The sequence below is a fragment of the Protopterus annectens genome, chromosome 8.part0 (assembly GCF_019279795.1).
Source record: "Protopterus annectens isolate FY-2018-M chromosome 8.part0, PAN1.0, whole genome shotgun sequence".
Classification (NCBI taxonomy): Eukaryota; Metazoa; Chordata; order Ceratodontiformes; family Protopteridae; genus Protopterus; species Protopterus annectens.
In genome coordinates this window covers 285,081,632-285,108,934 of record NC_056741.1, presented here as the reverse complement: position 1 = coordinate 285,108,934, position 27,303 = coordinate 285,081,632, and positions in this window count along the sequence as shown.

Here is a 27,303-nt window from a genome sequence, read left to right as displayed (position 1 = left end):
AAAAAAAAAAAAAAAAAAAAACTGTTTTGTTTTCTTCTGAAGCTTATTGTTTTTATCTGCCATGTGGTTTGCAGTCTTGTTTACCAGTTTTTCTTTCTGTTTATATTTGAGGCAATTGCGATGAATTTTAATGCAATTTTTTGTGATCTGTCAAGGAAGGAGCACTTGAAAAAGAATCAGGCTATGAACAGTGATAAAAAACAATCATTCAATAAACTGTATTTTTTCTTAAATCATTTTTAAAGATATTTAATTACATTACAATAGGTCTTAGCCACATGTTAGATGAATTAATCTCTATACAGTGCATCACTGAACTATATTTACAACAGTGAAGTACAAATACTGTACATAAATACTGTATATATCTATATTTATATCTATTTCTCTCTCTCTCTCTCTCTCTCTCTATATATATATATATATACATAAAACTATCGATTAACATTTTAGTAACATTGCTATGACAATCAAAAAGTGTTTATGCCTCATTCCTAATAAAGTCCGATATACTGGTGTAAAAAATAATAATGGATAACTTAAGACCACTGAGAATAAAACAAATTCACAAAACGAGAACATGTTACAAAAGCAGCTGTATTTTAAATCCTACATACACATATACACATTTCTATTTATCTATCTATCTGTGAGCTACACTGACAGTTACACAGATACATGAACATTTGCATTATTGGCATAATAACAATATCCCAAACCCCATTTCCTTCTCAATACTGCACTTATAAAGCAGTAACTGTTTTTATGAAAAATCTAAATTTGTCATGTTTTTATTAATTTGTTTGTATTAAAGTAATATATATTTTATTAAATATGTAAATATTAAAATGTATCAATTATTAAAATCCTTAGTACATATCACTTTATATATAAATCAGTAGTAGACACCGCACTTGCTGATAAAGGCAGTTAAGGCATTGTCAAATGTTTAGCTACAAATAATTTCATTAAGGGATATATATATATATATATATATATATATATATATATATATATATATCAACCAAGGTCAGCTATGCTATCTCTCTTTGTATATGAATTTCACCTTTTATTACCAATACTTTAAATAATTAGAAAAAGTCTGCTTGTGTATATTATTTTGCGGTTTTTTGTTGTATCATTATTTCTTCATATTGTATTAGAATAAGGGAAAAAAAACAGAAAACTGAATTTCATTTTTATTTATAGAACAACATGGTTTAAGTGTTGATTGGTGGTTGCACTATGGCGGTAGTGTGTCTATGTATGTTTACCCAAGTATGTGTATGTGTGTGTGTTTACCTGTGTATGTGAGTGTGTGCATGTCCTTTTAGATTCTGTGCTTTCCCAGACTTTGTGTTAAGCAGGTACTTTAAAAGACATTCTTTTGTAAAATTATCATTATTACCACAGTATAAATAACTTTCATTTTTATGTTTGTAAGAGTATTTAGTGATTTGAATTATATGTGTGTTCACTTTTATTAAATACTTAAAACTAACCCATTTTCATCTTATTTACAATGGTCTTATGCACAAAGAGGAAACTCTTTGTAAATCAGCTATGAAAAACTGATGAACAAACTTATTCTAAAAAGAAGCAACCAATGTTGCAATTTTCTGACCATGATACAATATGAAATTATTTTCTGTTTTGCTATTGAAAAGCAATACTCAGCAACCAAATGTACTCTTTCCTCATTTAATCACATTTACATACTGAATCAGCTTTTGTTTTTAAGTCCACCAGATCAGTTGATCATTTCTCTAGAATTCCAGAATTTTTGGCTTACATTTATTAAAGTAGCTGAGATAAAAAAACAAAGCAGCTTATAATGTGATGGATAATCCTTTCTGTAGACGTATGTCGTATCTCCTGTGTTTGGAATAAGTATCTTGTTTTATAATTGTGAATGTCTTCCATTTATGGTTCTTATTGTGCTATTCAGTTACTAGCTTCCTAAATCTGCTTGATAATGCAGTACAACCTACCTGAATGCATAACTTCAATGTTTGTGTTGCATATTCTTCTGCACTGTCAGTGTTATCCCACTTTTTAAAAATACATATGAACAGCATTGTAAGATATTCGATAATTGACTAGTTTATGGAAAATCTGAGGAAATAAAATGTGTGCGTGTGTGTTTGTGTATGTTTTAGATCACTACATACAAAACATAGCTGACCAGAAATGACTTAAATACAGAACTGAAGATCACATAAAAATGCATTTTCTTTATTTAGACAAAACACTTGCAAATGTATCCTTACATTGGAAGTATAACACTTTAATCTGTTTAATATCTTTCTTTCTTTACCTAATATATTAACAATAAAGTCATTCCATAGTTAACATAAAAACTATTGAGTCCACTATGACAAGATTCTTTAAAAAATCTAGTTTCAGTGTGTGAGAGCTCTTCTTAGATTCTTTCTACAATGCTGGTATTTGAGTCTATTTTTCAAAGTATCTGGGTATTTTGCAAGCTTTCCAGGGTCCAGATATGTAGCACAAATGGGTTTTAGTTTTCCAGGGTAACAAAATGCAGATTTTGGTTTCCCGCTCCAGTTCTCACCAGTTACCTCCACCCTAATTCTGTAGTCATGGGAAAGTCATTCTTCAGGGTCTGCAGAAAAGCATTGGCATTTTCTTTACTTTTTTTCTGAATTTGCATCAGGGAAACAAATCTGCCACACACGACAAAGTCTGTTGCAGTATATGTGAAGCATATTTCTCTTTCCAAATCAGGCACAGCTTGTATACAATGATGTACAATTGAATTAAAAATATCATTGTGACTTCTCTAAGTTGTAGAATAAATATAGACCAGACCTTAAATGAATAACAGAAGAGTAAAACAAGCATTTACAAGAGATTGAAAAGCTACTACACCAATTAATTAGTTGCAACGTGCAGAGGTTTTAGAATACAGAATCTAGAGTTATTTTGTTAAGGATTGGGTCTGCAGGTGAGAAACTCATCACTTAGATAAAAGAAGGTCTGTTCAGAGGAGGACAGTTACCTGACTTGCCCCCCAAATATCACAAGTCAAAGTCATTGTTTTTTTCCCCTTAATTTCAAAAGAAAGACTGCATGCAGAAGTGCCAGTATGAGCACTTTCGAAAACGTATACAAGTTAATGCTGTTGTTTTTCTCTGTACTTGTCTGGCAGCTAGTAAGCAGTGTGCAATGTTTATAAAGTAATATTAGCAAAAGCAGTCACTATGAATTCTGCTTGCTATTTATTTATCTGTGCAGGTATAAATATTTTCATAGTGCAGTATTTTTGATGAGCAATAAAATCACTGGAATGTATTAACAGAAGAGAAAGTGACAAAACTTGCAGTGATGTCTGAATTAGGTAGCTTGCGGAAAAAAAAAAATTCCTCATTTTTTCTTATAAAAACAAAACACCATGGCAACTGAAATAGAGATGGTGTCCTTAATGCCCTTCTGTTTAGTTTTTTTGTGCATTCTTTTTATTAAAATGCATTTGTAAAATAGCATAGCAGTTTTATTGTTTTCACTGTAAACAAATGGAATTCATATGTGTTGTTTATTTTCTTACTAGGGTATATTTGCATTAGATATTCAATGTTTTTATCTTTATTGGAAAGAGCCACAAATATGTTAGGTTTGATATACTGGCTGTACTTTCACATTTCATTTATTTAATTATTATATTTAAACACTGACATCTCAGCTATTACCCATGATCATAAAATACATTTGGTTTTGTAATCTTGTGAATCAAAAATGTGAACAACACTATATGTTCTTCTAAATATTTTTATGTATATTAATTAATCTGTGTTATTCATCTATCTATCTATCTATCTATCTATCTATCTATCTATCTATCTATCTATCTATCTATCTACCTCTCCATGTATATATATTTTGTTTACTGGATTATTCTTACTGGGGATTAGTCCATTTTTATGGGGAACTTGGAGGACAGTCCTCATAAACCTCAACCTCTTAGCACAAAAATCTGAACAAAGCCTACAATAATGGGGGTGGGGGACAAAAGACCAAAAATAAGGACAGATTTAAAATATGGCTCTTATAAACTTAAACAATTACTAGAATGACAGGGTGTGTGTTAGCATACATTTTCTGGAGGGTATGAAGTCTGAAAGTCAAATGTATGACATTTTTTGTGACTTTAAGTCTCTGTGATTTGCAAAACAAAATACAGATTTTATGAGGAACAGACTAAAAACATGATGCAAAAATCTTGACATTCTGCAAAAGTCTGGACAGTTGAGAGGTATAACTCCAAGTGAATGACACATTTTAGTTGTATGCATTTAAACAATATGCATTTAATGTGGCACTGTATGCAAAATTATACAAATTTTACACAAAATCACTAAAACATATATTTTAGAACATTGTGGCAGTATTTGCGCAATGCACTGCAAACTATGCATATCATGTGGTAGTATATACAAAATCATTCAGATTTTACACAAAAGCATATCTATATATATATATATATATATATTTGAAAATATTGCAGCAGTATTTATTCAATATAGTGCTAATCTATATTGACCCAAAAAATACTGTAGTAGAGACGTCATCTTTTGAAACTTGTTGAACATAAGCAGTATATAACTCTGGCATTTGAGGTATGGCATTCAGTTATATAGGACAGTTATGTTTGGTATTGAATGCCAGAATTAGTTATGGTCAACTACTTTTATGTAGATATTGGGGAAAATAAAATGAACTAAAAGCAAAGACTCACTTCAAGTGTAAAAGTGCCAGAGAGTAAGTTCAGATAAGTTTTACTGTACCTGCCCAACCTTATATCTGTCTAACAGCAGTTATTTCTCCTGGCAAAAATATAGTTACTCATGCATGAAATTAAAGTGGGAGAATAAACATACCCAAGGGAAATGTTTTAAAGAAGTGTGGTATTCTCTTGGTTAAGACACATAACTTTAGACTCTTTTTTGTAATGTATTTGTTTAATTAATCCAGTAACCTATCAACTTACATTTTTGCATAGGCCAATTGTGCTTTTGCTAAGCTAGCATGTTATTTTGCCATATTAGTTTGATACCTGAAGATATAATATGTGAAGCTGATGTCATTTTTAGATAGTGATGTTCCACATGAAAAGCTTTTTGGGACCCAGATATCTGGATGCATGCATGTATATTAACTATTATACACTGCTTTTGCGACTTTTCAATCATGGTAGAATTCCAGCACTGTTGTAGTTGCTAAGCTACATTTGGGCATGCATCTGTGAGGATTTCTGTCCTATTTCAAAAACAGCTACTTTACTGAGCTTGCTATAAGTCTCTTTTATATTATGGAAGGATAAAATAGAGTGAGTATCAGTGCATGTTGGCACCACAAATCCTCTAGGCTGTAAAGTAAAATGGATTTGGTATGCCATACCTTTGGTAACAGATGTAGTGAATTTTCACATTATCTAAATAGCAAAGAGGATCGAATATGTGCATATCTGTCTGTCTATCGATCTATCTATCTGTCTCTATCTGTGTGTATCGCATATGCGATGGATAGGAAGGATCTAAACACAGTCCTAAGTAAGTGTGATGGATAGAGAGGATCTCAACGCAGTTCTAAGTAAATAAAGCATTAATAAAAAGTATTTATGTCAGTTGCACAACAGTATGCATTGTCCATTCAACAGCAGCAGTAGTAGCCTTGTTGGTACACTGGCTTGTCAGCAGGATATACTAAACCATAGTAGTCAGTGGCGAGTACAGTGATGTACAGCAGGGCCATCTTTGGAGTACTACAGATATCGTACTGTATACATACTCTGACTATTCTGCATTAATGCTTTCCTAGGTAACAGGCACTGAACAGCTATAAGAAACATCAAACATTCTGTGAAAGATGCAAGGATTTGCAACTGACCTTTAAAGAGGTGACAATGAATAGAATAAAAAGAGCATAAAAGGCTTAAAAGGATGTGCAAATTCATATAATTTATGTCATTGTGTAAAAAATTACAAAACAATGGAGTAGTTATAGGCATATGGACACACTTATGAGATATAGATGTGCATAGAAAAGGCTGCACAACAAATGTGAAATCTTATCAGTATGTGTGTGAGGTTTTATGATACAGAGGAGTAGTAGTAATTTGCTTTTCCATTACGAGACAAAAATAATATTATAAAAAAGAAACAGCACCAGTGCACATTGTTACTGGTAGTGGCTAAGATGTTTTAAAACAGCATACTCATAACCATCTAATTGATGCATCACCAATTTAACTGATCACACAAAGTACTCCTCCAACTGCACACTACCTTGACCTCCTACATACCTGATCCATGTGATTTACTCAGTCATCCTAAACTGAGATTCAGCTAACCCACTATGCATAATGTAGTTGCCTATTTCATCTTACTGGTCTCTGTTAGCTTTCATAATCTAGTTCTCCCTTTTCTATTCCAGTTATGTAACTGTACAAATATTATGTTTGTTAGCTCTCCTTTGTATATATTATTTATCAGATTTTTATGCTGACTCATAAATGCAAACCTTTGCTATTTGTGTGCAATATATTGTTTTGTTACGTTATGTTGCAACCCAGGCTGAGCCTGTAATTGGTTATTGTTTGATCAGTGCCCTGCCCTGGTAAACAAATTAATAAATAAAATAAATACATGAGTAACATCATCAACAAACCCACTGAATCGTACTAACACCTGTCATGAGGTAGGAAAGAAAGAAATGGATTTAAAAATATATCTAGAATAACTGGTTTGTGAGGGACCTAATGAAGTTGTTAAGCAGTGCACCTAACAAGATGAGTGTAAAACAAGATAGCTTGAGAAATAAAACTGAATTCCAGGAGATCTGAGCCCCATCCTTGGGACCATACCATCAGCTGCCTTTGGGTGGGAGACTGCAGGGAATCTGAGCCACACCCTTTAGACCATACTACCAGCTGCCTCTGGGTGGCAGACTATAGGACATGAACAGGAAAGTAAGCTAGACATAGTTCTTTTGGGGTATCCCTGTCACACAGGATGGGGAAAATCAGAACAAGAACTTTTTGATAATGCTCGGTCAAATAGGCAGACAAAAAGGCTACAAAGGACTGGTGTGATTGTTCAATAATGTGAAGAGGTAACAGGTGATAACAGGGCTGGAAAGTTTCATGCCAGCTGTAGCTGATCCAGTTGATAGTCCAGAAACATCAGGTAGAGGGAGTTGCAGTTGTTAAAGTATAATGAAGCCATGGAATCCACAACTAGAGTCAGGTCATTGGCAGGTAGGAGGTACCTGGTCCAGGTCAGGTCATCGGCAGGTAGGAGGTACCTGGTCCAGGTCAGGTCATCTGCTGGTAGTAGGTACCTGGTCCAGGCAGCATTCATCATGTGAATGCTTGATAAGTTCATGAAAGCTGATATATGGGCCTTTAGTTTCAGTTTATCATCAGAGATAACTGCATTCTTCTCAACTCCTTGAGAAGAAATCAGCCACATATTTTAATCCTTTTTACTTAGTGCCTAAAGTTTCTTTCTTATTCTCATATATCTGTTTCTCCCCACAGAGAAGTTTCCAGACCCAAAGGACATTTCATGAAGCAAAAAAAAGTTGAAAAATGTCATGTACAGTGGTCTGTGAATAGTTTCACGCTTAATGCAGATTAAAACTATCATACGATAGAAACTGTCTGCTATAATACACATGTGAGAGATGCAACCATATAGCCATACTGGAGGCTAAGCTCTCTCAACTCAGTACTGGTGAAACCAGTCAGGAGGAGAAGGAAACCACACTCACTACAATTCCAGTCTCACATAGACCTACCACGACAGCAAACCAAACACATAAACACACAAAAACATACTCGGAGGCTCTAAATAAAAATCTGCCTAAGCAGCAGAGACCTCCAAAGCAGACACCCAAGCAACTGCTACCTCAAAACAAAACACATGCAACACATAGCTCACAAAGCCAGTGTGCCGAACAGTCACAGCCCTTAAGGCTAAACAACACACCTGATACACTTGTAATAGGTGACTCTATCGTCAGGCACACAGACGTCCTGCTCACCAGGCTTAACAAGGAGAAGGTCACGGTGAGCTGCCTGTCGGGAGCTAGGATCCGCCACATAACACAAGCACTCAGGTCACTCCAAGGCAAGTACAAATATGACTCAGTCATTGTCCATGCTGGTGTGAATGACCTGAGACGTACCTCTCTGGACTACATGAAAAGAGACATAGAGGAGCTCTCTGAGCATGTAGCTCAGGCCGGTATGACCCTGACCTTGAGTAGCATCTTACCCTCACCATGAATGATGCCACAATATGAAGACAAGATGATCAATTTCAACAATTGGCTTAAGTATTGGTGTCATTCAAAGGGGGATCCAATGCCTGTCAGCCTGGGATGACATGCTCGACAAGCCACAATGCTTCTCTAGGGACGGCTTGCACCTGTCACCCCTGGGCTTTCGGATATTGGCAAAGGCTCTTGCTACCCCCAAAGTTCCTTTCTTAGGCAAGGCTCAAAAGACAAACCCACCTCCATAGGTATCACAAGGGATAAGAAACTAAGAGTAATGCTACTCAACGCCAGAAGTCTAAACCTCAACATGCACGCACTCAAAACTCTCCTTAGCATGGAGAACATCAATATCTGTGCAGTAACAGAAACCTGGTTCAAGGCTCCCGAGAGCACCCCAGCACTACCAGGTTATACCTCATACCATGCTTTTCGGCCCCAAAACTTGGACCGTACCACAAAAGGAGGGGGAGTATCAATATTCGTCAAAGATACCCACACCTCCAGGTTGGTGGCACAGCACGAAGCATCAGAGACTATCCATGTGCAACTAACAGTGGGTAAAACTGCCTTCCAGTTTATAGCCTGCTACAGACCACCCTCCCAAACCCAGGAACCCCACTCGGCCTTCCTGAGAACACTGGAAAATATGAAGGTCTCTCCAAACACCATTATATTGGGCGACGTCAACTACCCAAACATAGACTGGGAGCATTACTTTAGCTCCAACACTCTAGCCCAAAGGTTCCTAGAATTTATAAACTCAAATGCTATGGAACAACTTGTTACCACTCCCACAAGTGGGGAAAACATACTGGACCTGATCATCACCAACATGGGGACTCTATGCTCCAGACCAGAAGTGTATCCCTCACTGGTAAGATCAGACCATAAACTAATCTCACTGGATATTCACATCCCGACTCCACCCCCTGCCCTGAAAACCACAGTGAAAAACTTCTCTAAAGCAAATTTCACACTCCTCAAAACTGAGGTGGAATCCTTCAAAGCCCCCGGGCCTGTGGAAAATATGACCCAGACCGCAGAATCCTTTATAAACGCATTCTATGAGCACCTTCAGGAATGCATGGATCATGCAATCCCAAATAAAACCAAGACCCAATCCTCCAAAGGCAGACATCCTGTCTGGTGGACCCCAGCCATAAATAAACTATACAATAGAAGGAGGAAGCTACTACATGATAGAGCAAAATCCCAAAAAGGGAAGGCATCTCTGATCAGTATTAGCAAAAAACTACGGGCACTCATAAAATCGTCTAAGGCCAGCTTCGAGAGAAAAATTGCACAGGACACTAAAGATAATCACAAGGCTTTCTTTAGTTATGTTAGGAACCTGGGTGGGAATTCCTAGATATGCTCAGAATTAGTCCAAAATGACAAAAAATACACCGAACCCACAGACATTGCCAACATCCTAGCTGACAGGTTCAGCGCAATCTCCCCCCCTCCCCACCAAAAGGGAAAATATCTATCCCAGCAGAGTGCTGCCCCCCTGACATCTCAGATGCTCAGGTAAGAGCTGCCCTCTCCAAAGCAAAAAAGACAACATCAATGGGACCAGACGGTGTCCCGGGCTGCGTCCTACATGAACTCCAAGAAGAGCTAAACCCAAACATAAAACTACTGTTCAATCTCAGCCTTACTACAGGATATGTACGCAAAGAGTGGCGCACAGCAACAGTGGTCCCTCTCCACAAATGTGGTGCCTCAACGGATCCTGGAAACTATCGCCCCATAAGCCTGACTAGCTTGGTCTACAAAGCTATGGAAAGGATCATCATGGACCTCATAAACAAAGATATTGGGGACCTACAGACATTGGATCCTACCCAGTTTGGCTTTGTTAAGGGCAGATCCTGCCTCTTAAACCTGGTTTATTTCTTTGAAACAGTCACCAAGGCCATTGACGAGGGAAAGGTGGTCCACACAGCCTACCTGGACCTCGCAAAAGCCTTCGATACAATACCCCACTCGGGCATTATAGATAAGCTCACCAGCTTAAATATAAATCCCTATGTCACTAGATGGGTTGCAAACTGGCTCAAGGACAGAACCCACATGGTTAGAATTGCTGGAGCCATGTCAGACTCCAAACCAGTTACAAGTGGCATCCCACAAGGCTCAGTCCTGGGACCTCTCTTGTTCGGTATATATTTCTCAGAGGTACAGGCCAACACAGAAGGACTGTGGCTGACCAAGTTCACAGATGACTGCAAACTGGGCGCCATAATCGACTCTCCAGCTGACACAAGCATCCTCCAAAAGGGCCTCATAAAAACAGACAACTGGTGCCAGAGCCATGGCCTCAAGCTAAACGCCAAAAAGTGTATAGTCATCCCCTTCGGCAAAAACAAAGTGCCCACAAATTACCACATAGGTGGTAATCCATTAAGTACAGAGGAAGCAATTAGGGACCTGGAGACCCAAGTTGATAGCAATCTCTTATTTGACAACCACGTGACCAAAGTGGTTAGAAAAACATTTTGTATAGCCCACCTAATCATGAAGGGATTCACATCTAGATCAGGGGAGGTTATTGTGCCTCTTTACTCATCCCTCATCAGGCCCATAATTGAGTACAATGCCCCTTTTGGGATGTACCTTACCAGACACCTGCAGCAACTGGAAAGACCCCAAAAGTACCTCACCAAGAGGATCAAAGGGCTCAAACAGATGCCATATGCTGCCCGGTTAAAGAAACTCCAGCTCTACTCAGTGGCATACCGCCTGCTCAGAGGCGATCTGTGCCTGACGTATAAAGCCATGTCCAACCCGGAATTAATGGACATGCTGCACCTCAGAAAATCCAAATCCCATCGAGCTACGCACTCGAGAGACATGAACCTCAGCACTGAAATAAATAGGACATGCTGGAGGGACAGATTCATAACCCAGAGGATCCCTTCACTCTGGAATAAAATCCCAGTCCAGGTTAGGCAGAGTCCTTCATTGACTCTCTTCAAGAGGAATCTTGATGAGTGGATGGGAAATCGTAGGTTTACCCCGGGTATCACTTCTGTGTCACTGTTAGTCAGAGGCACAGTATACTAACCTCGGAAAAGGGCATAGCAAAATTAATTTAAAATGGGTGGCGAAAGCCAAACACACTCTGGCTAGGCATATAAATGCCCTAAGGCAGATAGCCTAGTATGAACCTATGAACCTATGATCCTATAATCAGACAATCACTCACATGCTCCTAGATATGTTGTATAGGTATCACTGGTGTCATAAAGCATTTATGCTAATGATGTTTCTCATCACAGACTTCTAAATTCTATGACATCAGCAGGATAATTGTCTCACTTTAAAGAATGAAACAAAAAGTTGCAAAGGGTGAGTGTAGTGATTGTTTAATACCAGGTTGTGATATTGTCTTATTTTATTCCATTTTTATGTAACTTGTAACAATATTGCACTAACAGCTAATGGTTAGGTCCAGACTAACACAAGGCCCAGTTAAGTATAATGTGTTCTTCTATTCTAATTACTACATTCTGGGCATTATAAAAAAAAAAAAAAAAAAAAAAAATTAGACTACTCAGGCAGAAGAATATAGTTGTTCCATGGAAAAAGGAAATGCCAGGGAGTCGTTTTTTTATTTTCTTTGATTCAGCTCATATATTCAATTTTTTCTAATATACAGCGTCATGCTTGCAGAAACCATTTTGCACACCCTTATGAATCACTTCAAAGTTTATTAAAAAAAATTCCAATGTTTTCTTCTGGGGGTCCTCAGCAAAGAGTAATGATTTTAATAGGCCAATTACGTGTAAGAAAATTTCAGTGCTATATTGGTTTACATTTAAATAAAATAAACAAAATAAAATTATTTACTGAATGCACATAGATATAATGCTGTATCATGCTATGAAACAAAAATAATGTTACCATAACAATCAAGCATGGCTTTGCTTAATCTGTTTCTTGTCTCTTTCAGTATCTTCATTCTATGCCAATTTGTCAGTTTTCCTTCTGTTTCATATTGATTATATGGGTTAGTAATTAATTTAAACTGTCATTTAAGAAACAAGGAATTGAAGGCCATTGGTTAATGCAAAATGTATATGCTTTTCATGTATTTTCCCATGAAGTTTATTCAAGTCTCAAGTGAATAAGAAGTGATTATCATTTACCTCTAACAAATTGTAGTCATATCTTACAAAGGACCGTCGTTTAACGTAAATTTGAAAACTATGTATTAGAAATTGCATTATCTGCCTGCAGGTTAACATATGATTTAATAAATCTGTATCAAGCATTTTATATTTTAATCAGCAAATCAAAACATTGTATGAATCATATGAACTTTGCAACATGATCTAAGAAATCCCCAAAGGCAGCTTATTTTCATATTTTATGATTCAAGGTTAGACGTTCCACATAAGCTATTAAACCTTTCAATGGAGACTGGATTCAGACATTTGTATATGTAATTCTGATGCATCCACTTACAGGCATGCAAAAATAAAAGACAATTACATTTACAGATGCACACTGAACCTGACAGGATGAATCAGTGATTCTGATAATCAGGGTTTTAAGTAAAAAAATCTGGTCTGTGATAGATATATGTGTAAACAAATGTTCAGTGCATGTTCAGACTTAAATATATGATTATAATTTCATCTAGCATTTCTGACTTCTTTTTTGCCTTTTCTCAAATGTAAATTTATTTCAGTTCTTTTCCTCTTTTAACTCCTGTGACCATATTATCATTGATGATTTACTTAAATTTGAGTAACCTTCTGTTATCAAATGCCAGTTCTAATCATACTGATGCGCTCTGTCAAATGTAGCACTGTGTAGAGACTGAAGCAGTTTCTTGTATGTGTGACAAAAAAATGTTGAAAAGAAAGTCTTCCACTGGATGGGATTTGTACTCTTCCAGCCTAAAATATGACAACTCTTCGGCTTCTAGCTCTTGTGGTAAAGATTTAAGCAAAATGTTGCAAAGCTCTGGGGCACTAAATATCTGCAATTTGTTGCAACTGAAATTAAATACTTTTCCTCACAGGCACATCAGTTTGGACACTCGCTTAGATAAAAAAATCTATGCTGCCAAAGAAACCATTGCCAAAATAAAAAAAACTAATCTTGGCATTGGCACAAGCAGATGCCACTTTTTGACTTGAGGAAACTCCACATTTTGTGTTAGTGCAGCTAACATATTCCATTAATCATCTCACATTATCTATGGCATCTTTTCAGACAAATTTGCAAAGCCAGGTCCAGGAAATTAAAAATATTGTAATGGGTGATATAGAGTGCACAGCACAACTGGAACAGATATCACAAGAAACGGCATCCTGACTGGAAGAAACAGAACATACCATGACTTTTCTTTCAGAGTTTACACAAATTATCTATGTTAATTTAGATGATCAAGAAAACAGTGTCACAAGAATATCCAAATTCTCAAAATGAAAGAGGAAGTGGAGCAGAAGGATCTGCCAAAATTTAAACAAGCTTGGATTTCCACCATAGTGGGCTTAGTCAACTCCATAAAATTGTTGGAGCACATCGAATCCTGGCACCCCAACTCCAGCTTGGCTGCATCTATATTACATGAATCGAACATTTAGGTTAACGAATACCTAAACGTTGACCTGATAATATCGAAAGCAGAAATACCTCACATAAAGAATCACAGGCCTAAAGTAGATGCCCTATGCTGACCGTCTAAAAAAACTCCACCTATACTCTGTTGCATATCGTCTACTTAGAGGCGATTTCTGCTTAACATACAAGGCCATGTCAAACCCAGAGCTGTTGAACATGCTACACTTAAAGAAATACCAATCCCTCAGAGACACATGCTCCAGGGATCTAAACATTGTCATCACAATGAACAAAACATGCTGGAGGAATAGGTTCCTGACCCAGAGACTCCCCAGACTCTGGAGTATACTGCCCATACATGTCAAGCAGAGCACCTCTTTGGCCCTCTTTAAAAGGAACCTTGATGATTGGATGGGAGATAGGAAATTCACCCCAGGGATCACGTCAGTCACCCTGCTAGACAGGGGTCCAGGGAAGTAAATACTGTGGGAAGCAACCTATGAACCTATAAAACAGCGAACAGCCGATTTAATGTAGGGAATGAATTATCTCGGCTGCAAAAAAAAAAAAAAAAAATTAAACCAAAATGAAGTGGGGGGCTTCACACCCCCCTAACTAAATACACCAACTCTGAGATTGCTCTGCAGTGGGGAAAGGGACAAAATCTGCATAACAGCCAAGGGAATTTTTTCCCTGCATTAAATCAGCCGTTTGCAGCTTTTTGCTTTTGCTATTACCAGATCAACATTTAGGTATTCACTAACCTAAACATTCGATCAGGTAATAGGAACCCACCTGGCCTACCTCAGAGACCTTTGGTAGTCTGTTTTCTTGCATACCAACCAAAAGAGAAGTTGTTATATGCTGCATGGGCTAAATGAGACATCCAGTACCAAGGGAGGAAATACAATTTGACAAGAATTATTCCAAATAACGGCTAACCAAAATGAAACAATGGTGACCACTTTTGAATCACATCAAAGATAAATGACTAAAAGCATCTCCTCTGATAGACTGCATCTATTTCAGGAGCTGGAGGAGGCTGTGCAATATCTTTAATAAAAGATGGTGATCACTTTATCTGAAATGAATGAGTATACACCAACACTCCCCAAGCACAGCAGCCAGCCAGCAGATTCCATATCTCAGTCTCCAGGACTGAGACAATCCAGGCAGTCAGCAGACAATGCAGGTTTAATACTAGATGCTTTGGTGACTTGACTGCACTATTCAGATATGTACCTTTATCATACCTGGGAAGATTGGGTGAAGATAGACGAAGGCTGCCAGCCTAGCCAGATAGAATTTTGGAGATAATTCTATCATCTGTAAATATTAATTTAAACCAGGTTTGTTGTCTTAAATGGTAAAAATTGTGTTACATGTGGAACTGAAAAAATGTAACAACAGTGCACTCTGCTGACCAAGTAAAGCATGTTGTGATCCTTTGATGTAAACACGGCTCCGGCGGGTCTAGATGAAGAAATCCTGCCTATTGTTTTAAGGCCAGAGTTAATGGCCAGAATTTGCATGCATAAATGTCATTTATTGCTCTTGTTTCTGCCCAGAGGTGAAGAATGTAAATGTAGTTTCTGTTAACCTGGGAATCTAGGGAAGTGTGAAGAATGATGTAATGTGAACCAGGAATGTGATTTTAAAAACAGAGAGAATCAGAGAGCATTAAGCATTTTTGTCTTGACCATCCAACTCATTAGCACTGTCTTGCTCTATATGTAAGTTTATCTTAGATTTGTGTTTTCTCTTAGAAATAGCTAGAAATTAGAAAGATTAGACTAAGTGTTTTTTCTGCAATGTCAGAATGTACTACTGAATTATTTTAAGTATTTCTCTGTGATATTTTAACTCTTTACTAGCACTGTGTAGTAAAAAGTATTGTCTTGTGTTTTGAATATTTATTAAATATTTTTAAACCCTTTCAACTGTGGCTCTTTTTGTAGAGATAATTTAAGCTCTTTAGAGTACTTGCATGTCTTTGGTAAAATTGTACAAAGCCACTTCAATAGCTTTAGCCCTTGGCTATACTACCAATTGGATAATAATATTGCACAGTAATAATTGGACATCCTTTTAAGGGCCTTTGAGTAGCTGATAAATATTAGTGGGTGGTGGCAGCTGGTACTACCGTATAGTCTGGGGAAAAAGGGGCACAGCTGGAGAACTTGTGCCAGCCTTCCCCAGGAGTGCCTGTGTGGTTGTATAAACTCTTCATAAAGTGTGTGCGTGTTTGTGTATGTGTGTGTGTGTGTGTGTGTGTGTGTGTGTGTGTGTGTGTGTGTGTGTGTGTGTGTGTGTGTGTGTGTGTGTGTGAGCTACTTGGGCAGGGACATGAAGTACTGCTTGGACAGAGAGGATGCTAGAGGTTTTAGCTTGCCCACTAGGCTGAGATCTGGACCGTATAGCTGTGCCAGTGGGGAGTCTTATTGGGGACTTGGAGAGCAAGGGAGCGACCAGTCCTGGACTGACTATGATCTCTGTGTGCTCTTATGGGAAATTGCACTTTACTGTGTGTATTTTTATCCTTTCCTCCTATATGAGACACCACACACTGGTGTTAGTGGTGAGGATTGAGGCTTCTTGATTGCTGGGCTAGGGCACGGGCATCACATATTAATTGTTTGGCAGTGGTGGGATATCTACACCACATATTAATTGTCTGGCAAATACTGATTGGCTTGTAGTGGTGTGGGTAGAGTGAATTCCTGTAACTTGTGCACAGTGAGCTCTGAAGGTGTTTTGTACTCTAAATCAGCCACACAGTGAATAATCAGAGTTCAGATCACAGTTGTTTTATTTCTTTTGTTAGTCTAGTTAGGGTGAGCAGACAGCATGTTAGTAGAGGAGTATGGAAAGCTGACAAGGAGCCAGCTGGCTGAGATGTGCCAGGTTAGGAGACTGGTGCATGGAAACCTGCCTAAGGCAGACCTGATTGCAGCCTTGGTTACAGCTGCATCAGAAAACAGCAACCAGGAGGGCAATCAGACTGGCAGTGGAGATATAATACCCTCGGAGAATGGACAGCTCAACCTTTCTGCAGAGGACTTAAAAATCCATCTGGAGCTAAAGAGATTTGAGTTGGAGGTCAGGCGTTTGGAGATAGAAGCAGCTGAGAGACTGAGGAGTCTACAGGCTGAGGAGAATGAGAAACTGCTATGCCTGGAAGCTGAGGAAAAGGAGCAGCAGAGGAAGCATGAGAAGGAGATGCTGACTCTTCACCAGAGTCATGGAGGTAATGGGGATGGGAGTAACTGGACCCCAGAAGCACAAAAGGTCAGTAAATTTCTTCCACAGTTTAAAGAGGGGGATCATTTTGATAGTTTCATTCATATGTTTGAGTGGGTATGCAAACAGTATGGTGTTTACCAAAGACTCTGGGTACGGTTCCTGACCCATGGTAAAGCTGTAACTGTTTTGTTAAAAATGTCTGACGTTGCATGTTTTGATTATACTGCTCTTAAAAATCACTTGTTAGAATTGTTTAAGCTAACACCTGAAAGATCTAGGAAAAAGTTTTGTGAGCATAGATGCAAGGCAGATGAAAGTGTGTGTGAATATGTTGCTGAACTGAGCACTTATTTCCACAGGTGGGTGAGTGGATGTCAGGTCACCACTTTCGAAGGGCTGGCAGACATTTCGGTGAGGGAACAAGCCTTTAGCACTTTGCCTGAGCACATGAGGATCTGGTTAGCTGATAGACAATGTGCCACTTCAGATGAGTTGGGGAAGAAGGGATACCTACACCTGGCAAGCAGGGCAGCCCTGCATAGGAAAGGGACCCCCAGTACTGCTCATGGGTCTAAAGCAGCCCATGGTGGGCAACACAGACTGCCCCAACAGAATCTGCCAGTAGCAGGGGAAGCCACTAGTCCAGGTACACATCCAGGAGCTAGGGTTAAATGTTTTGAATGCAACCAGTGGGGCCATGTGGCATACAGTTGTCCATGGAGGCAAGGTGGAGAGCAAAAGGTGAGTGAGCCAGTAAGTGGGAAAGACAAAATGCCAATAGGAGATTGTCTTGAGACAACAAGAGTACTAAACTACCATCCTGCAGAAGTCCTGATAGGGAAGGATTTGGATGAGGCAGTACCATGTGTTTGTGCAGTTACATGCAGTCAGGCTTGGAGACAAACAGGTAAGTCTGGTAGCCTGGGGGAGACCCAGACAGATTGCATACTTGCAGCCAGGACTGGTGAGGTGGTTACTTCAGGGAGGAAGCTACCCTGCAGCAGTGAGACTGAAGGTGAGCCACAGCTGCTTGTGGGTACTGACATTCCCTGGGACAGGGTGACTGCAAAGGTAGGGGTGAGTGGTAGTACCCAGGCTAACAGTGAGGCACCACTATCAGAGGATGCCAGACTTCCTGTGGAAGGGGAACTGGGAAGGGTTACAAGGAGAGAGTTGAGACAGGCTCAGCTCTCAGACCCTACATTCTAAGGCCTGAGACAGGTAGCTAAGGAGGCACCTGATTCTCAAGGAAAGGGGGATCTGTATACTGGGACAAAGGCTTACTGTACAGAGAGTGGACCCCTGAGGGAGGGCTAGAAGGTGAGAGAGTACAGCAGTTGGTAGGGCCTATAGCCTACCATCTGGCACTTCTAGCCATAGCCCATGATATTCCCTTTGCAGGTCATATGGGCATAACATGTACAAAGAGGCATATTATGCAGAACTTCTATTGGCCTGGAATTTCCAGAGATGTAACAGGGTACTGCAAGATCTGTGAGCAGTGCCAAAAGGTAGGCAAGGCAGGAGACAAGGTAAGAGCTGCTTTGATGCCTTTGCCTGTGATTGACGAGCCATTTCAGAGGGTAGCTATGGATATTGTGGGCCCTCTGAGTACCCCCAAGTTCCACAGGGAAAAAGTATATCCTAGTGGTAGTGAATTATGCTACACGATACCCTGAGGCAGTGGCTTTGTCCTCCATTGAGGCAGAGAAGGTGGCAAATGTGTTGTTAGAGATTTTCAGCAGGGTAGGTTTCCCAAAAGAAATACTGACTGACAGAGGTGCCAGTTTCATGTCAGACCTGCTGGCTTGTCTGTAGAAGTCCTTTGGGGTGAAGCACATTAAGACCATCCCCAGACTAATGGTCTTGTTGAGAGGTTAAACTCTACAATGAAGTCCATGCTACGGGCATTTGCAGATCAGTTTAAGCAGGAGTGGGACAAATATTTTCCCCATCTGTTGTTTGCTTACAGAGAGGTTCCCCAGAAATCCACAGGTTTTTCACCCTTTGAGTTGCTATATGGGCATAGGGTGAGTGGACCTCTAGATTTAATTCGAGATGAGTGGGAAGGAGAGTGCAAGTCTCACAAGGAGTCTGTTGTGGCATATGTCCTGAACCTCAGGACATGGCTCAGGGAACCCATGGACTTGGCTCAGGAGACCCTGGCAGAAGCCCAACAACAGAAAAAGGTGTGGTTTGACAGGAATGCTCGAGGTAGAGAGTATGCTGTGAGGAAGCAGGTAATGGTTCTTATTCCTGTCAGACACAACATGCTGCAAACAGCTTGGGAGGGACCCTACAAGGTGGTAAGAATGGTAAGTGATGTTAATTACATGGTGGAACTGCTAGGCAGAAGTCAGGGCCACAAACTGTACCATGTTAACATGATGAAACCTTACCATGATAGGGAGGCCCTTGTGCTGAGCATTTGCAGTGGATTGCAGGAGGAGTCTGAGGGAGATCTGTGGACTATCTCCTCAGTGTGGCTCGGGCTGACACCTTAGTGAAATGGGTAGCAATGTCCCAGCAGCTATCTCCTACCCAGGATTGAGAAATCAGAGCAGTGTTGCAGGAATATGGAGACATGTTCACTGTGAAACCAGGGTGCACCTACCTGGGACAGTACCAGGTTGATACAGGACCCCAAAGGCCTATTAGGCAGGCCCCTTATAGAGTGCCTGAGAGAGTCAAACAGACTCTGAGGGAGGAGGTACAGGAGATGTTGGAACTAGGTGCGATTCAAGAGTCCAACAGTCCCTGGGCCTCCCCAGTGGTGCTGGTGCCAAAGAAGGATGGCAGCACCAGGTTCTGTGTGGACTACAGGAAATTAAATAGTCACACAGAGTCAGATGCTTACCCCATGCCTAGGACAGATGAGGCACTAGAGCAGCTGGGTGGGCCTAAGTATCTTACAACCATCGATCTTACCAAGGGTTACTGGCAGGTGCCCTTGACTCCCAGTGCTAGAGAGAAGTCAGTCTTTGTGACTCCTTTTGGCTTGTATGAGTTCACAAAGATGCCCTTTGGGATGAAGAATGCCCCAGCGACTTTCCAGAGGCTGGTAGATCATATCCTAGCAGGAACAGGAGGGTTTGCCCTTGCTTACCTAGATGATATTGCCATCTACAGCCATTCCTGGCAAGAGCACCTTCAACATGTCAGGGAGGTGCTGGGCAGTCTACAGAGGTCAGGGTTGACCATTAAGTCGAGCAAATGTCAGGTGGGTATGGCAGAGGTCTCCTACCTAGGTCATAGAGTGGGGAGTGGTAAGATAAGGCCAGATCCTGCCAAGGCATGGCTTGCACCTGTTACTGAAAAGCAGGTGAGATCATTTTTAGGGACAGCAGGATACTACAGAAAGTTTGTCCCCAGTTATAGTACCATAGCTGCTCCCCTCACAGACCTGACATGGAAGACCAGTCCAGATATGGTAGTGTGGACCCCAGCATGTGAGCAGGCATTCCAGAAGCTTAAAGAAGCTTTGGGAGGACCCCCTGTGTTAGCCAGTCCTGATTACAGAAAATCATTTTTTGTGCAGGTGGATGCTTCGAACCATGGGGTAGGGGCTGTACTTAGCCAGATTTCTTCAGAGAGGGAAGAGCACCCAGTGGTTTATCTCAGTCATAGGCTCTAACCCAGGGAGGAATGCTATGCAGCTGTAGAAAAGGAATGTATAGCCATAGTGTGGGCACTACAGAAACTTCAGCCTTATCTGCATGGAAGAAAATTCACTATAATGACAGATCACAACCCCCTAACATGGTCAAACAGAGACAGCCAGCAAAATGCCAAGTTACTAAGATGGAGCCTGGGGTTGCAAACATATGATATGTCTATGCAGCACCACAGTGGGATTAGCAATGCCAGTGCAGATGGGCTTTCAAGACAGGGAATGGGGTAAGCTATACTCAGATAGACCTAACTCTCTCAGGCAGCATTTCTCAAAGGTCACTTGAAAAACTAGCTTGAGTTCTGCGGGGGGGGGGGGGGGGGGTATGTGAAGATTGGGTGAAGATAGATGAAGGCTGCCAGCCTAGCCAGATAGAATTTTGGAGATAATTCTGTCATCTAAATATTAATGTAAACCAGGCTTGTAAAATAGTGTTACATGTGGAAATGAAAAAAAAATGTAACAACACTGCACTCTGCTGATCAAGTAAAGCATGTTACGATCCTTTGATGTAAACACAGCTCCGTATGGACTAGATGAAGAAATCCTGCCTATTGTTTTAAGGCCACAGTTAACGGCCAGAATTTTCATGCATACATGTCCTTTATTGCTCTGGTTTCTGCCCAGAGGTGAAGAAAGTAAATGTAGTTTCTGTTAACCTGGGAACCCAGGGAAGTGTGAAGAATGATGTAATGAAACCCAGGGAAGAGTGAAGAATGATGTAATATGAACCAGGAATGTGATTTTAAAAACAGAGAGAATCAGAGAGCATTAAGCTTGTCTTGACCATCTAACTCATCAGCACTGTCTTGCTCTATATGTAATTTTATCTTAGATTTGTGTTTTCTCTTAGAAATAGCTAGAAAGTAGAAATATTGGACTAAGTGTTTTTCTGTGATGTCAGAACTGTACTACTGTATTATTTTAAGTATTTATCTGTGATCTCTGAACTCTTGACTAGTATTGTGTAGTGAAAAGTATTGTCTTGTGTTTTGACTATTTGTTATTAAATATTTTTAAACCCTTTCAACTGTGCCTATTTTTGTAGAGATAATTTAAGCTCTTTAGAGTACTTGCCTGCCTTTGGTAAAATTGTACAAAACCACTTCAATAGCTTTAGCCCTGGGTTATACTACCAATTGGATAATAAAATTGCACAGTAATAATTGGAAACCCTTTTAAGGGCCTTTGAGTAGCTGATAAATATTAGTGGGTGGTGGCAGCTGGTACTACCGTATAGTCTGGGAAAAGGGGCACAGCTGGAGAACCTGTGCCAGCCTTCCCCAGAAGTGTCTGTGCGATTGTATAAACTCTTCTCAAAGCATGTGTGTGTGCGTCAGCTACTTGGGTAGGGACATGAAGCACTGGTTGGACAGAGAGGGTGCTGGAGGTTTCAGCTTGCCCACTAGGCTGATATCTGGACCCTATAGCTGTGCCAGTGGGGAGTCTTTTTGGGGACCTGGAGAGCAAGGGAGCGACCAGCCCTGGACTGACTGTCATCTCTGTGTGCTCTTAAGGGGAATTGCACTTAACTGTTTGTATTTGTTATCCTTTCCTCCTATATGAGATGCCCTGACTGGTGTTAGTGGTGAGGATTGAGGCTCCTTGATTGCTGGGCCAGGGCACGGGCGTCACAATACCTAATAATATAAATGTCTCCATTTCCATAGATTATACAAGCTTTCAATTGTATTACTTCATGGACTTGTGGAGGGAACATAGACTTAGCAATGAAGAGGAAATGTACTTTTTGTAGCTGACACCAAAGTTAAAATAGCATAGTAAAATCAAATACGAAATAAGGCTACAAATATTCAATGCATGTGATGATCCTTATTTATTATTTTTTATTTAACATTTGTTGACCAAGAAAGTCCGACTAGGTTCCACAGATCCTGTTTTCAGCAGAGGCCCAGGGAGAAATGCTCCAGAAGCATGTTTTTAGAATGTGGGAGGAAACCGGAGTACCCGAAGGAAACCCACGCGAACGCAGGGAGGACATGCAAACTCCACACAGAAGGCACCCCAGCCGAGAATCGAACCGGAGAACCTTTTGCTGTGAGGTGACAGCATTAACCACTGCACCACAGTGCTACCTATTGCCCTAAAAGTGTTAAAGATCAGGAGATCTTACCTACCTAGTCTAAAAATAATGTGACAGGGGCAAAGGACTACTGGGGGCAGACATATTCCCACAACCTTGGGAGTCACTCAATTAATTCCTCATAGCTATAGGCATGTTACTTCTTATACTTGATTAGCATGTTTGTCAGGAAAAATATGATATGATCCATTATTTCTACTCATGTGTCAGCTTTCAAATCATTGTTTGCCCTAAACATCAATGGTCTTTCTTACTTCATCCACAGACTCTTGCACTCTTTTTGTTTGGTTGTTGGAATCAATGCTGTCAGGTAAATAGTTACAAGGTCTGGATAACTAGCCCACTAATCAGGGTGCAGATATCTTCACTAAATCCACCAAGGGATGAAATTACCTAGTATTAATGTGAATGGCATTAATTCCCCTATTAAGAGGGCATCTCTGTGAGTGCGGGTCAGGACCCAATCTACACATATACTAGCTATCCAAGAAACCCATCTATTGTATTCAGAACAATTCTATCCACATGGAGGTATTAGGTTTTATTTTTCTTAGCTCAGTCTTCTGCTAAAAGAAAAGTAGTGGCAATCTTAATTAAACAATCCCCCACCCTTATTCATATTGTGGATACATTTCAAGTAACTGGAGGAGAGCTAGCAGAAGTAATTATACAGGTAGCAGGAATAATTTTAAAATTAATAACAACTTATTGGCAGCAATCATTTGGGACACAAGCAACACAATGACTGCAGTGGCAAATTCAAACTAGAACTAGGGAATCATGGTCTTAATTGGGTATAAGTTCTGGTTTAAGCACTTGGGCTTCAGGCCAGTTATTTTACATTAAGAAGGTTTGTGGTCTGCACTCTTGTGGGAGAAGAGGCTGGACTCTGCCCTTCTGAGCTGGGAATTTCTGGTTAAAGGTTTATAGTGCATGCATATCTGAACTGCTTCTTACTGAAGTTGGTGCGCCTTGTTTGCTGTGGCATAGACTGGATTCGGGCCTGCTGGATCTAGCTTTGTTTGTGTAACTTGAGCACTAATCCAGGCATTCTCTAAAGTATTCAATTGTATTTATTACTGCTTGGTAGTAACTTGATTAAAGTGTAGCTATCATTCCAAGTCTTTTGGATTAAGCACTTGGGCTTCAGACCAGTTGTTTTACATTAGGAAGGTTTGTGGCATGCACTGTGGTGGCAGGACAGGTAGCTTTCATCCTTCTAAGTTGGGAACTGCTGATTCAGAGCCCAGTGTCTGTTATTCTTAAAGTGTATTAGTTCTGGTTTAAGCACTTGGGCTTCAGGCCAGTTATTTTACATTAAGAAGGTTTGTGGTCTGCACTCTTAGGCTGGACTCTGCCCTTCTGAGCTGGAAATTTCTGGTTAAAGGTTTATAGTGCCTGAATATTTGAACTGTATCTTACTGAAATTGGTACACCTTGTTTGCTGTAGCATTGACTAGATCCAGGCCTGCTGAATCTAGCTTTGTTTATATGCTTGTTGTTTGTTTGCTTGTTATTTCCCTGGAACGCTAATTCCACCTAATACACGGCTTCTCAGCGCTTCTGTGGATCACTAGTGATATCTGCATTGCTTACTGTACTTATTTCCTTGTTTCACTTGAAAGAAAGTTACTGTTTGTCATTTTTGCATTCAAGTTACCTGTAACACATTGCACTTAAGTTACCTGGCACTTGCTCACTAAAGCAATTATATAAGTCAGCACTAAAAATTAAAAGCACTACACCCTCACTCCCCACTGGCCCTGGTTTTCAATTATTAAGGAATTCCCAATATTATTCTAGCATGTCCGAAGGTCAGTTGTCAATCTCCTCTCCGGTCCAGCTGGTGAATCTGGGAATCTTGAGGCAATGTTACAACTGCCTCATGTACACAGACAACCCTCTCCTCCTCCCAACAAATTCAAACACATGTGAGAGATGCAACCATATAGCCAAACTGGAGGCTAAGCTCTCTCAACTCAGTACTGGCATAACCAGTCAGGAGGAGAAGGAAACCACACTCACTACAATTCCAGTCTCACATAGACCTACCACGACAGAAAACCAAACACATAATCACACAAAAACATACTTGGAGGCTCTAAATAAAGATCTGCTGAAGCAGCAGAGGCCTCCAAAGCAGACACCCAAGCAGCCGCTACCCCAAAACAAAACATGTGCAACACATATCTCACAAAGCCAGTGTGCCAAACAGTCACAGCCCTTAAGACTAAACAACACACCTGATACACTTGTAATAGGTGACTCTATCGTCAGGCACACTGACGTCCCGCTCACCAGGCTGAACAAGGAGAGGGTCACGGTGAGCAGCCTGTCGGGCGCTAGGATCCACCACATAACACAAGCACTCAGGTCACTCCAAGGCAAGTACAAATATGACTCAGTCATTGTCCATGCTGGTGTGAATGACCTGAGACGTACCTCCCTGGACTACATGAAAAGAGACATAAAGGATCTCTCTGAGTATGTAGCCCAGGCCGGTATGACCCTGACCTTGAGTAGCATCTTACCCTCACCAAGAATGATGCCACAATATGAAGACAAGATGATCAATTTCAACAATTGGCTTAAGTACTGGTGTCATTCAAAGGGGATCCAATGCCTGTCAGCTTGGGATGATATGCTCGACAAGCCACGATGCTTCGCTAGGGACGGCTTGCACCTGTCACCCCTGGGCTTTCGGATATTGGCAAAGGCTCTTGCTACCCCATAGTGCCTTTTTAGGCAAGGCTCAAAAGACAAACCCACCTCCATAGGTATCACAAGGGATAAGAAACTAAGAGTAATGCTACTCAATGCCAGAAGTCTAAACCTCAAGATGCACGCACTCGAAACTCTCCTTAGCATGGAGAACATCGATATCTGTGCAGTAACAGAAACCTGGTTCAGGGCTCCCGAGAGCACCCCAGCACTACCAGGTTATACCTCATACCATGCTTTTCGGCCCCAAAACTTGGACCGAACCACAAAAGGAGGGGAGTATCGATATTCATCAAAGATACCCACACCTCCAGGTTGGTGGCAAAGCACGAAGCATCAGAGACTATCCATGTGCAACTAACAGTGGGTAAAACTGCCTTCCAGTTTATAGCCTGCTACAGACCACCCTCCCAAACCCAGGAACCCCACTCGGCCTTCCTGAGAACACTGGAAAATATGAAGGTCTCTCCAAACACCATTATATTGGGCGACTTCAACTACCCAAACATAGACTGGGAGCATTACTCTAGCTCCAACACCCTAGCCCAAAGGTTCCTAGAATTTATAAACTCAAATGCTATGGAACAACTTGTTACCACTCCCACAAGAGGGGAAAACATACTGGACCTGATCATCACCAACATGGGGACACTATGCTCCAGACCAGAAGTGTATCCCTCACTGGTAAGATCAGACCATAAACTAATCTCACTGGATATTCACATCCCGACCCCACCCCCTGCCCAGAAAATCACAGTGAAAAACTTCTCTAAAGCAAATTTCACACTCCTCAAAACTGAGGTGGAATCCTTCAAAGCCCCGGGCCTGTGGAAAATACGGCCCAGACCGCAGAATCCTTTATAAACGCATTCTATGAACACCTTCAGTAATGCATGGATCATGCAATCCCAAATAAAACCAAGACCCAATCCTCCAAAGGCAGACATCCTGTCTGGTGGACCCCAGCCATAAACAAACTATACAATAGAAGGAGGAAGCTACTAAATGAGAGAGCAAAATCCCAAAAAGGGAAGGCATCACTGATCAGTATTAGCAAAAAACTACGGGCACACATAAAATTGTCTAAGGCCAGCTTCGAGAGAAAAATTGCACAGGACACTCAGGATAATCACAAGGCTTTCTTTAGTTATGTTAGGAACTTGGGTGGTAATTCCCAGATATGCTCAGAATTAGTCAAAAATGACAAAAAATACACCAAACCCACAGACATTGCCAACATCCTAGCTGACAGGTTCAGCGCAAACTTCTCCCCCCCTCCCCACCAAAAGGGCAAATATCTATCCCAGCAGAGTGCTGCCCCCCTGACATCTCAGATGCTCAGGTAAGAGCCGCCCTCTCCAAAGCAAAAAACACAGCATCAATGGGACCAGATGGTGTCCCGGACTGCGTCCTACATGAACTCCAAGAAGAGCTAAACCCAAACATAAAACTACTGTTCAATCTCAGCCTTACTACAGGATATGTGCCCAAAGAGTGGCGTACAGCAACAGTGGTCCCTCTCCATAAAGGTGGTGCCTCAACAGATCCTGGAAACTATCGCCCCATAAGCCTGACTAGCTTGGTCTGCAAAGCTATGGAAAGGATCATCATGGACCTCATAAATAAAGATATTGGGGACCTACAAACACTGGATCCTACCCAGTTCAGCTTTGTTAAGGGCAGA